Genomic DNA, 12,564 nt, shown 5'->3' with positions numbered 1-12,564 from the left:
GTAGTGTCATAACGTGGTCGCGTTTTTGTCACAGTTTGTGGCATGCTAATCACAGTGCGTGGTACGCTTGGTGCCAAATTGAGCTGTAGTCGCAGCGCAGTAACTTGTCGCAATATCACGTGTCTGCCTGGCCCACCTCTGCGGCGGCTCGTGGAGACGTGTCCGGCGAGCGCGCTTGTGCCTGTCACAGCGTCTGTGGGGCCTCGGGTGTGCACCTTACGGCTGAGGCCGCTACGCATGTGTGTTCGATTGGTTCAGTCGGTGCGTTCATCTGTGCATGAGTAATTCTGAGTTCAGTAAACAGGAAACGCGTGTTTACGTTCTCCTCGCCTCTTGTTGATCGTTGTCTTAAAGCTGATTTTCGTATACTGGTCTGTACCGTTCATCGCGATTGCGTCGAATGAGCCGCCGCAATTGTATCTTCGTAGCTTTTTACTGCGTCCTTAATTCTGCCTGTCTCGCCCGCTTGTCGCTGAATAAAACTAGCAGAGCGGCATGGTTCGCGCTGTTTGGATCGCACCGCTGGCAGACAGTTGTTTGAAGTCGTAGGCGATCCCACCGCTGCCACCAGATGTTTGGATCGTACCAGCGGTGCGATCCAAACAGCGCACAGAATCCTTGTGAGGACCACTAATATAAGTTTCCCCTTACATTTTAAAATACCTGCAGAATGTAAGGTGCTCGGATTCGTGAAACGTGTGCTTGTGGAAATTAGAGTTAGTGCAGTAATCTGATAAACAATTTTAAAATTTCTGTGCAACTGAAGCGAGTCAAAATCCCAAAATCCAGGCGCCTGCACACGACTGCCGCAGCTCGGAAACTCCTGTCCATGCACTTCAGCTGTGAAAATGTTTGGCCCCGCACTGAGAGGTTGGTCAAGGCGAAGGCTTGGCTGACGCGGTCCGACTTGCCGGTTTGCCGGCACTGCAGTGTTAAGAACACGACCTACTCTTTATACAGTAGGTCGTGGTTAAGGAACACGGTGTTTATTCGGGCCAGCCGGCCGATAATTGTCGTGAGCAATGGGCGCAGTGTCGCGTGCAGTGCATGAAAGCGCCGATCGCTGGCAGGCCCGTGCAGTGTCTGCCTGGAAATGCGCCAGCTGCTCCTCATAGGGCGGCACATGCACGTGTGCAGTCTCGTATTCCCTCGCACTCATTTCAACATCGTGATTGTGATTCGAGTGGCGAAGGGCGTGAATGGGCGCGAGTGAGTGGCGCTGCGTGTGAGCAGGTGCGAACGCGAGTGGCTGTCGGCGAGTGTGAGTGGGCCTGCTGCGTGTTTATGAAAGCGAGTGCGTGCAGGGGAGAGTGAGTTGGCGTACGAACGCATGCTGGTAGAGGTGAGTAGGTGCGAGTACCAGTCGCCGAGGGTGAGCGAGTGCCGACGAGTATACGTGAGCGTGAGTACTTGTCACTCTGAGTTGGCATGAGTATTAAGACGAGTACCGGGGAGTGCGTGCTGACGCGAATATGAAAACGGGTTAGTTGCCAGTGAACGAGAGTGGACGTGAGTACGAACTTGATTGAGTGCGAATAAGTTCGAGCATCCGCGAATGCTGAATATTGTTGCGGCGCAACCGAGAATGGCGCCAAATACAGAAGACGACGATTTGACGTGTCGAGGTGAAATTGGTCTCGCCAGCCACCTCGTTTGTGTATCGTTGCCTTTCTTGTAAATATTGTAAACACATATTTACCTGTGATACCCCGATTTCCGCAACGTAACGAATTGGTGGAGGTGCGGGGTACCCGCGAGAGACAACAACGCATCTCCGCGTGACGGCCGAAACGGGGCGGCCACGTCAACGCCTACAACCCCGACGGTTGTCCCGGATCCTGAGCCGGCAATGTTTTGCGGCGCCGGCCACCTCGACGTGGAAGGCGATCGCCGCGCGTGAGTGCCCAGAACGAATGGGACACAACGATTGTATTGGCGTCATCGGGTGCACGTGCTGTGTTACAAGAAGGCGGAAGACGACGACGATGAAGGCGCGAGCATGGTCGGGCAATGGGCAACCGGAGAATTGCCCAGGAGCCAATTGGCGCGAGCGTGGAACGCGGAAGTGGCGCCATTGTAAAGGGGGAAGCCGAGGCGAAAAGGCAGCAACGGTAGCCTTTCGGACCATGGGCACGGGTTTCTGCCTATGCCTGGTGTTCGTCTGCGGCGCGTCCACTACCGACTACAGCTTCTATGTTCCCGGCCTTCCCTCCTGGCTTACGCTCGTGCTCCGTCGGGCCACGTCGTCAAGCCTCCCCACTCCATCTAGGGTACCTCAGCAGCAGTCCACTCGTAGTCTGCACCATTGCGCCCGTGACCTCGCCCGACGCCCCGCTCCAAATCACATCGTCATCATCAGCCTGGATACGCCCACTGCAGCGCAAGGACCCCTCCCATACTACTCCAACTACCCCGCTCATGCACTAATTGTGGCCATGTTGTCCCTGCAAACTTCTTAATCTCATCCGCCCACCTAACTTTCTGCCGCCCCCTGCTACGCTTCCCTTCCCTTGGAATGCAGTCCGTAACCCTTAATGACCATCGGCTGTCTTCCCTCCTCATTACGTGTCCTGCCCATGCCCATTTCTTTTTCTTGATTTCAACTAAGATGTCATTAACTCGCGTTTGTTCCCTCACCCAATCTGCTCTTTTCTTATCCCTTAACGTTACACCCATCATTCTTCTTTCCATAGCCCGCTGCGTCGTTTAGGTAGAACCCTTTTCGTAAGCCTCCAGGTTTCTGCCCCGTAGGTGAGTACTGGTAATTAAGACACAGCTATTATACACTTTTCTCTTGAGGGATAATGGCGACCTGCTGTTCATGATCTTAGAATGCCTGCCAAACGCACCCCAGCCCATTCTTATTCTTGTGATTATTTCAGTCTCATGACCCGGATCCGCGGTCACTACCTGCCCTAAGTACATGTATTACCTTATCACTTCCAGCGCCTCGCTACCTGTCGTAAACTGTTGTTCTCTTCCGAAACTGTTAAACATTAGTTTTCCGCAGATTAATTTTTAGACTCACCCTTCTGCTTTGCCTCTCCAGGTCAGTGAGCATGCATTGCAATTGGTCCCCTGAGTTACTAAGCAAGGCAAGATCATCAGCGAATCGCAAGTTGCTAAGGTATTCTCCATTAACTCTTATCCCCAATTCTTCCCAATCCAGGTCTCTTAATATCTCCTGTAAACACGCTGTGAATAGCACTGGAGAGAACGTATCTCCCTGCCTGACGCCCTTCTTTATCGGGATCTTGTTGCTTTCTTTATGGAGGACTACGGTGGCTGTGGGGTCGTTATAGATATCTTCCAGTATTTTTACGTACGGCTCGTCTACACCCTGATTCCGTAATGCCTCCGTGACTGCTGAGGTTTGGACTGAATCAAACGCCTTCTCCTCGTAATCCTCGTAATCGTAATCACATGGTGATGTGTAAATATTGATGACCTAATTCTGTAGTTTGCAGGCTAGTTAGAGACTACATACTTAGCAGCGGTCCATATTAGTCTTTGCTACCAGTTAAATGACGGTGAATTAATATAAACCATTGTTTGTGTGTGTGCGACACGGAGTGTACGCTTCGTATTTTCATTCCTGAATCGGTGTGTATTGACTACCTTAAGGAACCGACTGCGGTGAAAGAAATCTCTACCGTGCCAATTGGCTAACTTGGTGCTCTATTTAAAAGGCACGGCGAAGGTGTGGCAGGGTAACCATAGAGAAGAGCCTAACGTCTGGGGCACGTGCAGGCAGAAGCTTACGGACTTGCTTGGCCGTCCCGCCAGGCGTCAGATTCCGCTGTGAAGGAACTGTAGGATCCGCGTCCGAAGAGTCGTACCTCTCTTACATCCAGGAGGTGCTGGCCACGAAAGCGATATGGCAGAATCTGACCAGCTTGGGTGCGTACTGAAGGGTATCGCTGACGGTGCTTTCAACCTGCTCATCTGCAGAAATTGCGAGACAGTACAGGATACCATATAAGAGTGCTGCAGCGCTTTGAGCAGGCCAAGAGCCGCCGCATTGCAACGCCGTTCGCACGTCCACCGAACACAGCTGCGACGTCCTCTTGCGATGACAGGCTAAGAATGCAGCGACCATCATTATCAGACGACCTGATGCGGATAATGCGGCGAGAACTTGAAGCCATGTCTCCTGCATCTTCTTTCTCCTCCCAGTGAGCCGAACAACTTGGCTACAGTACCATACCTGCAGGCGATTTCTACTCGCCATGAACTTGGTAACCTTGGAGTTGGTTCCGTATGTGCCGTTGCCGCTTCACAGCTTTCTAGTGATCCTTGTCCTTCCACTGATCAGCGGTATCCTGCACGCTACCGAAATACAATTAAATGGCGAACCGCATACGATGGGGCAATCCGTATTGCCGGCCGGCGTGTTGGTCATGTTGCTCGTCGTTGTAATAACGGTACTGTCCCCTCTGCGGCCGCGAGTTATCGCCCAGAACAGAGCCCTTCTCGTTTATCGGTCCCCGCTCGAAGAGCCGCAGCGTAGTTCCCCGTTCACCACCGTTCCCGACGCAGTCCCGACGTCCGTCTCCGAAAAGCTAAGCGGTGCAGCTCCCGGAGGCGACGCTGCATGGACGACTCGACCGCAAAGTCCTCATCGCTTTTGCCACCAAACAGAACTTGATGGACGTTTTAGTCGATGGCATCAGTGTACCAAGACTCACTGACACTGGCGCGCACATATCCGTGATGAGCGACCAATAGCGACGACGTAGTTGGTCGCTCATCGGCTTTATACTCGCCTGAGACTTTGTCGCCCCATTCAACTTTCTTTTAGCTGGGTGTCTAGCGTCATTCAGCTTGAATTTCCCCACGGCTGCCATAGTCCGCCGGTCGCACAACCACGGTGTTATGCTCTCCCGAGGACATCCGCCTGTCGCCTGACGTAACTACGCACGTCACTCTGATGTTTCCCCTCTGTTCCTGGCGAAGTCCATGTACTATGTCTTGCGGCTAACATACTGCATGAAGGGAGTTTGACTGTTCGCCGTACCATGCTCACTCTGACACGCAATGAGACCTCGCTACCTCTTAATTTTAGCTCCTTGACTCAAATGTCTCCAGAGGGTATGTCTTTGGCCGACATCTCGCCTGCCAACGATTGCGATATATCGGCACTTGACGCTGTAATTTCCTCGCCCTCTACAGGCTCTTTCGATTCACCGACTCTATAGTTATAGAGGAACTTAGTAAGAGTCCTTAGCAAGAACTTAGTAGCGCCTAACCTCTTTCCTGCCCAAGCTGTAGACATCCGCCGTCTCTTTCTAACTTACCGCGACATTTTTCACCGGCAATTTTCGCCTTGACAGCCGCCCTTTTGCCCAGACGTCGGTGGTCACCCATCGTATTTAAGCCGGAGACGCCAATCCCATATGCCGCCGTCCGTACCGTGTTTCGCAAGCTCAGCGACAAGTGATACGTTAAGTCAATAAGACTGACTATTTAAAGGCGTCGTTGAGCCACCTTCAAGTCTGTGGGCGTCCTCTGCTGTCCTATTCAAGAAGGACAGCACCTGGCGCTTTTGTATCAACTACCGACACCTCAATAATGTGACGCGCAAGGATGTCTACCTCTTGCCGCATACTTATGATGCCTTGGGCTGCCTGCACGGAGCCAAGTACTTATCGTGATATACCTCTGATCTGGCTATTTGCAAATATCAGTAGATGGCATTGACCGTGAGAAAATCGCCTTCGTAACACATGACGGCATCTACCAATTCAAGCTTACGCCGTCCGGCCTTTGTATTGCCCTGGCAAGCTTGAAAGAATGATGGACTCCTCAGTTCGCGGCTTGTTGCTGATCGGCGTATAGAGCTTAGGCCAGGAATCCTCCAGGCTCACGGATGAGTACGTCCGGGGATAGGAGCGAAATGAAAATGGATTATTATTGATTCTTTACACTGACCCCACATATGGCAGCCTATACCCTATGTAGGAGCACTTTGAATGTCTGAGCTCACTACATGTCTGCGCACAGGACATCAAGGACACCCATGTCGGCAGACGTCAGGACAGACCACTGCACCAAAGGCGCGCGCGCTTTTGAGGCAGCTTATTTCCCTAGGTGACTAGACTAGGCACTGTGACGAATGTGTCTCTGTCAAATCACAATCGTCGAATCGGTCGCCAAATCCCACCTACGACGTCACACCGTGCCGCCGGTTTGCGCGATCGCCCCTGCACACGAGGCAACCGCGTGGCAGTTTGGGAACCTCGAGTCGACGCAGTTCCCGTTGAAGTCTTCGACGTTGGTCCCATGCATCAAGTAGTGGGCTTTTCGTGATACTCAGCTTGTCAGCGTCAGGAGAGTGGCCTTCGCGGTAGTTACCGCTTCCATGGAGGGCGGCGGCTGTTGTCGCCTCGAAGTGAGCTCCTTTGTTTGCGCGTCACAGTCTATGTCGGGGCCCCGTATCCGTCTGGGCGGGTTCCAATGAAAAGGCTGCCCCGTGAGAAGCATCCAAGGAATGTCCATTGCTGTTTTGAGTCGTAGCTATAAATGGTCTACACGTTTGTATTATCCAGACGGTGTGACAGTCTCTTCACCAGCTTTTGCGAGTCATCTAACGTGTCTGTCGATCACTCGTGCCGTTTCTCGGCGCGCGGGCCTGCAGTTGAACTCGTTCCAAGTGGCGCTTTGGACTTCCTGAAATGACAGTTCTTGGCCATCTCGTCAGTCACGCTGGCGTTCGACCTGACCCGGACGAGGTTCGTGCTCTCCAGAGCTTTCCTGTTCCGTCTTCACCGCAGATGTGAGGAGCTTTGTCGGACTGGGCTCCTGTTTCCGTCGATTGATGAGGGATCTCGGCGAAACCGCTCGTCCACTCGATTTTTTTCCCCTGGCTTCGTTGTCTTCCTGTGGGCGACACCGTGGCGCCGCGTCGGCTTGTCTGAAAAGCTGCTGCCTCTTCACACAGGGCCCTACATGATATTGCGTCAGCCTGGCGATGTGAACTACGAGATCGCTCCGCTGGACTCGCGTGTCTCCACGGCTCGAGCCTGACTTTGCCGCGAGTTCCACTCCCTTATAGTTATCGCCGAGACCGCGCCTCAGGGGTTATACGTTACGGCGCGAGAAATAGCGAAGGCAAAGACAGAAGACCACGATTTGACGTGCCAAGGTGAAATCGTTCTCGGCAGCTATCGCGTTCATGTATCGTTGCCTTTCTCGCGAATATTGCAAACACATCTTCACGTGTGATCGCTCGATTTCCGCAACGTAACAGCATGAACGTGCGTCGTTAAAGTGGAACTGTGCACACGAGTGCGAGGCAGTGGTGCTGGTGGGCGCTTGTCCCGAACTCGCTATTTGATTGAAGTTACGCGCTCAGCGTACACGTAGAACAAAAGATTGCTCAGCCTTGGCCGTACAGACCGATATATAGGGTGTCCCAACTATCGTGCACCGAGATGTAAAAGTATGCAAATGCCACGCAGCTGGACAGAACCAAGGTAATGTCTGCCGTCGCTTGGAGATACAGATCATTTTTTTGCATTCCCCCTGATTAGATAACTATTATTAATTAATCAAATTTTGAAATAACTAGACGAAAAGTGTCAGTGAGAAAATTGTAGAGCAACGGGAAAAACCCCCGATACAGCTTTCTGCTGCTCAATACGTGCTGCATAAAAGTGTTTTTCCAAGCGGGCAAGAAGCGCGCGAATACGCACAGAGTGTCTCGAGCCGACCAGTGGCGCGGAGGTTTTCCTGCGGCGGCGGCTGCCGTGAACCGTGGCCCCACGTCACCCACGCCTCTCGCGATCTCCAGTTTGGCGAGGCAGTAGCGCCACACTTCGTTTGCAACGTGTGGCACGAGGCAAATTGTCTGCGCCGGCCAGTATATCGCGAAATGAAAACACGGGTAGAGCTGCGCTCAAAATTCGCATGAGGGAGTATCGTAATCGTCGGTAATTTTTTTTACACCGTCACTACATCGTGACATACGGTCTGGAGGTGCGGGGTAGCGTTCCTCGTACTTCTCGCGTCGGAGCTCATACCCCTGTCAAGCGGGCAAGTGCACTTACGGAGAGTGCACTCGGTTTTAAGTGCACTCTCCCAAATCTAAACGTCGCAAGCGGAGTGTATTTGCAGAAGAGTGCACTGCGGTCGGAGTCCGTTCACGGAACGCACTTTGCCGGTCGACTGCGTAGCCTCGTCGCCAGCTGTTTCAAGGATATAAAATGTAATGCATAGAAAAAGGACACAGAAGTTGACTCTGGCTGTTGAACAGCTTTTAGAGGGCCCCTCACCAGGCCCTATAGCAAATCTTGGTTATACGCTGGAAGTTGTTACGTGTGCTGTAGGGAGCGTTCTGCCGCAAAAATATTTCAAATCGGCTCATTAATAGCCGAGATAGAAATATTTCAGTGCTGCGAACCCATTATTTCAGCAGGCGGGCTCCACTGCCACGCAAGACGCTCTCTCCACTCGCCCCGTCAAGCCTTCGCAAGCGAAATTCCTTCCCTGCGTCCTCCCACACCAGACCTCGAGGATCGCATGACGCATATGTCACAGGCCCCGCCTTCATTTTTTTTCTCCTCGCGTTTTTTTTTTTTTTTGGGGCGCCACGGATTTCCGCTGACCGCGCCGCGCGCGGGCTGTTGTCTCGTTCGCGCAGCGCATGATTTTGCGCGCTGTGCACAAGGAACCATGACTAGCGGTGTAATTCAATGCTGCACGAATACTGCGGCAGAACAAGCGGTTCTCTGGGCATGATCACGCGCTGGAACACGGTAGAAAATGGCATAGTTTCGGTACTTGCGCACGTGACCGCACGACCGTGGGAACAAGCAGACGCAGCGGAACTACATCTCTCTTGCTTCGGTGCGAAGTAAAACAAAAAAGGTACACGCGGACATTCCGCTTGTATTTTATTATTTTTCTAAACTTGAATTCGTCAATTCAAGCAACAGATCGCACAGATGACAGATGCTGTCTTGAATAATTCTCGAAGTCACGTGTCACCATGAGCGACGTCACACTGCGGACACTATTACGTAGGCGCAGGAGCCCGACTACGTCACCGTCCCCTTCCGGGCGGATTCGCCGCGAGTGAAGAGGGAAACGGCGTTCGGATTGAAATTTCAGGCCTTTCCGCGGCGCGTAGCGATGCAATTCTTTGCAAACACGATCGTTAGCGTTCATTGTATGCGCTGCGCTTGTCAGCTCAACATGGCCGTACCTGGTGAGGGGCCCTTTAACAAAATAATAAAAACAGAACTCGCTGATATTCTGTTGTAGCAGGATCAAATGCCTCTTCGTCGCACGCCACCATCTTGTTCTGGATTGGCTAAGCATTCGTCTTGGCCGGCCTTGACTTGTAACAGCAGAAGCTTGATGTGGGCGAGTTGGTTGAGCATACTTAATGAAAAAAGAGAGCGCTACGAAGACAAGGACGAAAGAACAACGAGTACGACAGACAAGGCGCTGAACTTGTGAAGACAGGAAAGAGCCCAATGCAGAAGAAATCTGAAGCAGCAGAAGCTTGATGTGGGCGAGTTGGTTGAGCATACTTAATGAAAAAAGAGCGCTACGAAGACAAGGACGAAAGAACAACGAGTACGACAGACAAGGCGCTGAACTTGTGAAGACAGGAAAGAGCCCAATGTAGAAGAAATCTGAAGCAGCAGAAGCTTGATGTGGGCGAGTTGGTTGAGCATACTTAATGAAAAAAGAGAGCGCTACGAAGACAAGGACGAAAGAACAACGAGTACGACAGACAAGGCGCTTGTCTGTCGTACTCGTTGTTCTTTCGTCCTTGTCTTCGTAGCGCTCTCTTTTTTCATTGACTTGTAACGCTCTTATGGTAAAAATATTTTCGTTGTTTGTTGAGTGAATATAAATTAAAATTGTTTTTTATTTACAACGCAGCTAAAGCAATAGCTTTTTAGGTTTTTTATTTTATTCTACATCTTCAAAAAACATGATTTTAGTCTGTCGCCATTTTTTTTTTAAGTGCGAGTGCTCTCTGTTTACCGTTTAGAACGGCGTAGCCTGAAGTATTTTACTCAAGGTCCCGAAGTGCCTTCCCCCCAAGTGCACGTAACTTGCCCGCTTGACAGGAGTATTGCTCAAGCCATCCTGCGAAAAGATTGAGGACGTTTAAGCTTCGCCTTTAAAAGTGGAACGCGATAGCATTCAAAGATGCATGACTGGTTCTCACGCTTCCCGGCAACGTCACTGTAACCGTAACGTTTACCGGGAAACGCTGGCGGCAAACGCTATGCATGAAGACGAGCTTCCTGGAAGAAACGCGGCCTATTGCGTGGCTGGATCGCGGAGGTAGTGCACAACTGCTCAAAATAAATTACAATATGTTCAGGTTTCTGTTATTATTTCGCACTTTGAATATTTAAGTTTGAGAAGATTTAATATAAAAGCTGTGCGCTATCGGTGTTATCTTTCATGCAATTTGTCTGTGGGCTGTCATTCTCAAAATTCTGAGGAATAACTTTATCAAGAATGCAAGACAAGGTATGAGCAGTTTTAGTGATAGAATGGTGTGGCAATATAACCTGCATTAACCGCAAGTCGTATACCAAAGCGTGGCATATCCATATACCCAGATGCATGCGGATATTGTCGCTCGCGGACAACTCCGCCGATGCCGACACCGGATTTTCTGCGACATGGGGCCCTCAACGCTGTCGCGTTAATCCAGCCATTCGCAGGACGACCGCCTAAAGCCCGCAGGCGAATGGCCTTGCGCTCTAAAGCGCCTGGATAAGACCCTCCGACATGTTATCCATAATTTAGAAACAGCGCTAAAGACGTACACCGGACAACAGAATAGAGCATGGGACACACACTTCTGTTGTCCGGTGTACGTCTTTAACGCTGTTTTTAAACATTATAGAAAACCACCTACTCGCCTGATCTGCCGTTCTTCTTCAGTTCGTGTTGTCCATGTACGTCGACGTTGAACACAAGACCTGGGATGCCGTACTGCCATACGTAACCTTCGCGTACAACACGTCGGTGCAAGAAAGAAGACAGATTACGCCATTCAAGCTGGTTTACGGCAGGAACCCGACGATGACTCTCGACGCCATGCTGCCGCATGTCTGCGACGAAGAGAATCTCGACGTCGCCACCTATATCCAGCGGGGCCCGAAGAAGCCGGACAGGTCGACAGCCGGCGCAACAAACTTCGAAGACGCTGCTCGGAATACCGGCCCGGCCACCGTGTTTGGACTCCGATTAGCGAGAGACTGTTACGCCGCTGTTTCGGACCCCACAAGATCATCCGACGTATTGGCGGAGTGGAGTACGAGGTCGTACCAGACGGCATTTCGCTATCACAGCGGCGCCACGCACGACCTGAAGTGGTCCACGTGGTGCGTCTTAAGCCCTTTTACGCACGCTGACGAACTTGTTGTTTGTTTTGTTTACTACGTACGGGTGCTTTTGTTTTTCGCTGTTTGTTTCCAGCCTGCATGTATCGGAAGCTCCTCGATCGTTATCGATAGTTCTATCCGTTGTCTCTTGTCACTGAATCTGATTGTATGCGCGACGCGAATTGTGCAGTACTTTACGGACGACACGCGGGCACCAGCGATTACTCGGGAACCTTGACGACCCCTCTATAAAAGGCGACGCGCTTGCCCGCTGATCAGATTTTCGCCGATCGCCGACTGTGCTCGCCGCTATCATTGTGCTTTGAGCGTAACCTGTTTTCTAGGCACAGGTTCGCCCACTAACGAGTTTCGTAGTTCACACTTTTTTTATATTCTTTCACCGTCACAACAGCGTGACCATACGCTGCAGCGATGCGTGAGATGTTAGGACCTTCGCGCATGCACATCGTACACCGCGAATTCAGCAGCCGCCCAGAAGACGACGCGGCGCGGATAAACGCATCTCGAGGGGTCGGCCTCCCTGCTGGCTAAGAGTCTCGCAGCATCCATAGCGCTGCGGACGACTCCTGAGAAGGAGCGGCAATTTCTCGTGTGTAGTAACGGAGGCTGTGCTGTGTACATCGTGACCGGAATCGCTCAATTAATAAGAGAATGCCTTGCAAATCCATTCCAGTAGCTCGGTCCAAAGGTATACCTGGAGCTCGTCGTTACCCTGCGGTAGAAGGCAACGGTTGGTGACGCTTGACCTTCCAAAACCAGCGTGGGACTGGAGATTATTTTCACCAGCTGGATAACCTGCGACCAGATCTAAACACGCCGCCTTTTTCCCGTTCGCCCTCAAAGAGGGCGACCACTAGGTGGCAGTCGAACCCGCACCCTCGTGCTCGGCAACGGGATGCCAAATCTGCTCAGCCAGCCAGACTGGTCGCGTGCATGATGGAAAGCACTGGGGCTTTCGAGGTCTGCGACAGGCTGCTTGTTTCTTTCCTGTTTGCCTCCTTGAATGTGACACCAAGCCATCGTTGTTAGGCGGGCACCCACATGTGCTTTGGCGGTTGATGTTTTATGGTGCTGGATTCGGGCTAAAATTGGCAAACGTGAAACGTGCGCGCGCAGAATGTTGTGTGAAACGCCCTGTGCCGGGGGCAGCCGTCGGCGTGACGCGGTGCGAGTGTTCACGTGG

General features: G+C 51.8%; 1 protein-coding gene across 1 annotated transcript in view; it reads left to right on the top strand.

Moving 5' to 3' along the window:
* LOC142590613 (uncharacterized) overlaps positions 1-12,564 on the top strand; it is a 115,320-nt gene that overhangs the window by 777 nt on the left and 101,979 nt on the right. The gene's annotated exons all lie outside the window — the stretch shown is intronic.

The sequence above is a fragment of the Dermacentor variabilis genome, chromosome 8, assembly GCF_050947875.1.
Source record: "Dermacentor variabilis isolate Ectoservices chromosome 8, ASM5094787v1, whole genome shotgun sequence".
NCBI lineage: Eukaryota > Metazoa > Arthropoda > Arachnida > Ixodida > Ixodidae > Dermacentor > Dermacentor variabilis.
The sequence above is the reverse complement of the archived record's forward strand: the minus strand, read 5'-3'. Positions and strand labels throughout refer to the sequence as shown.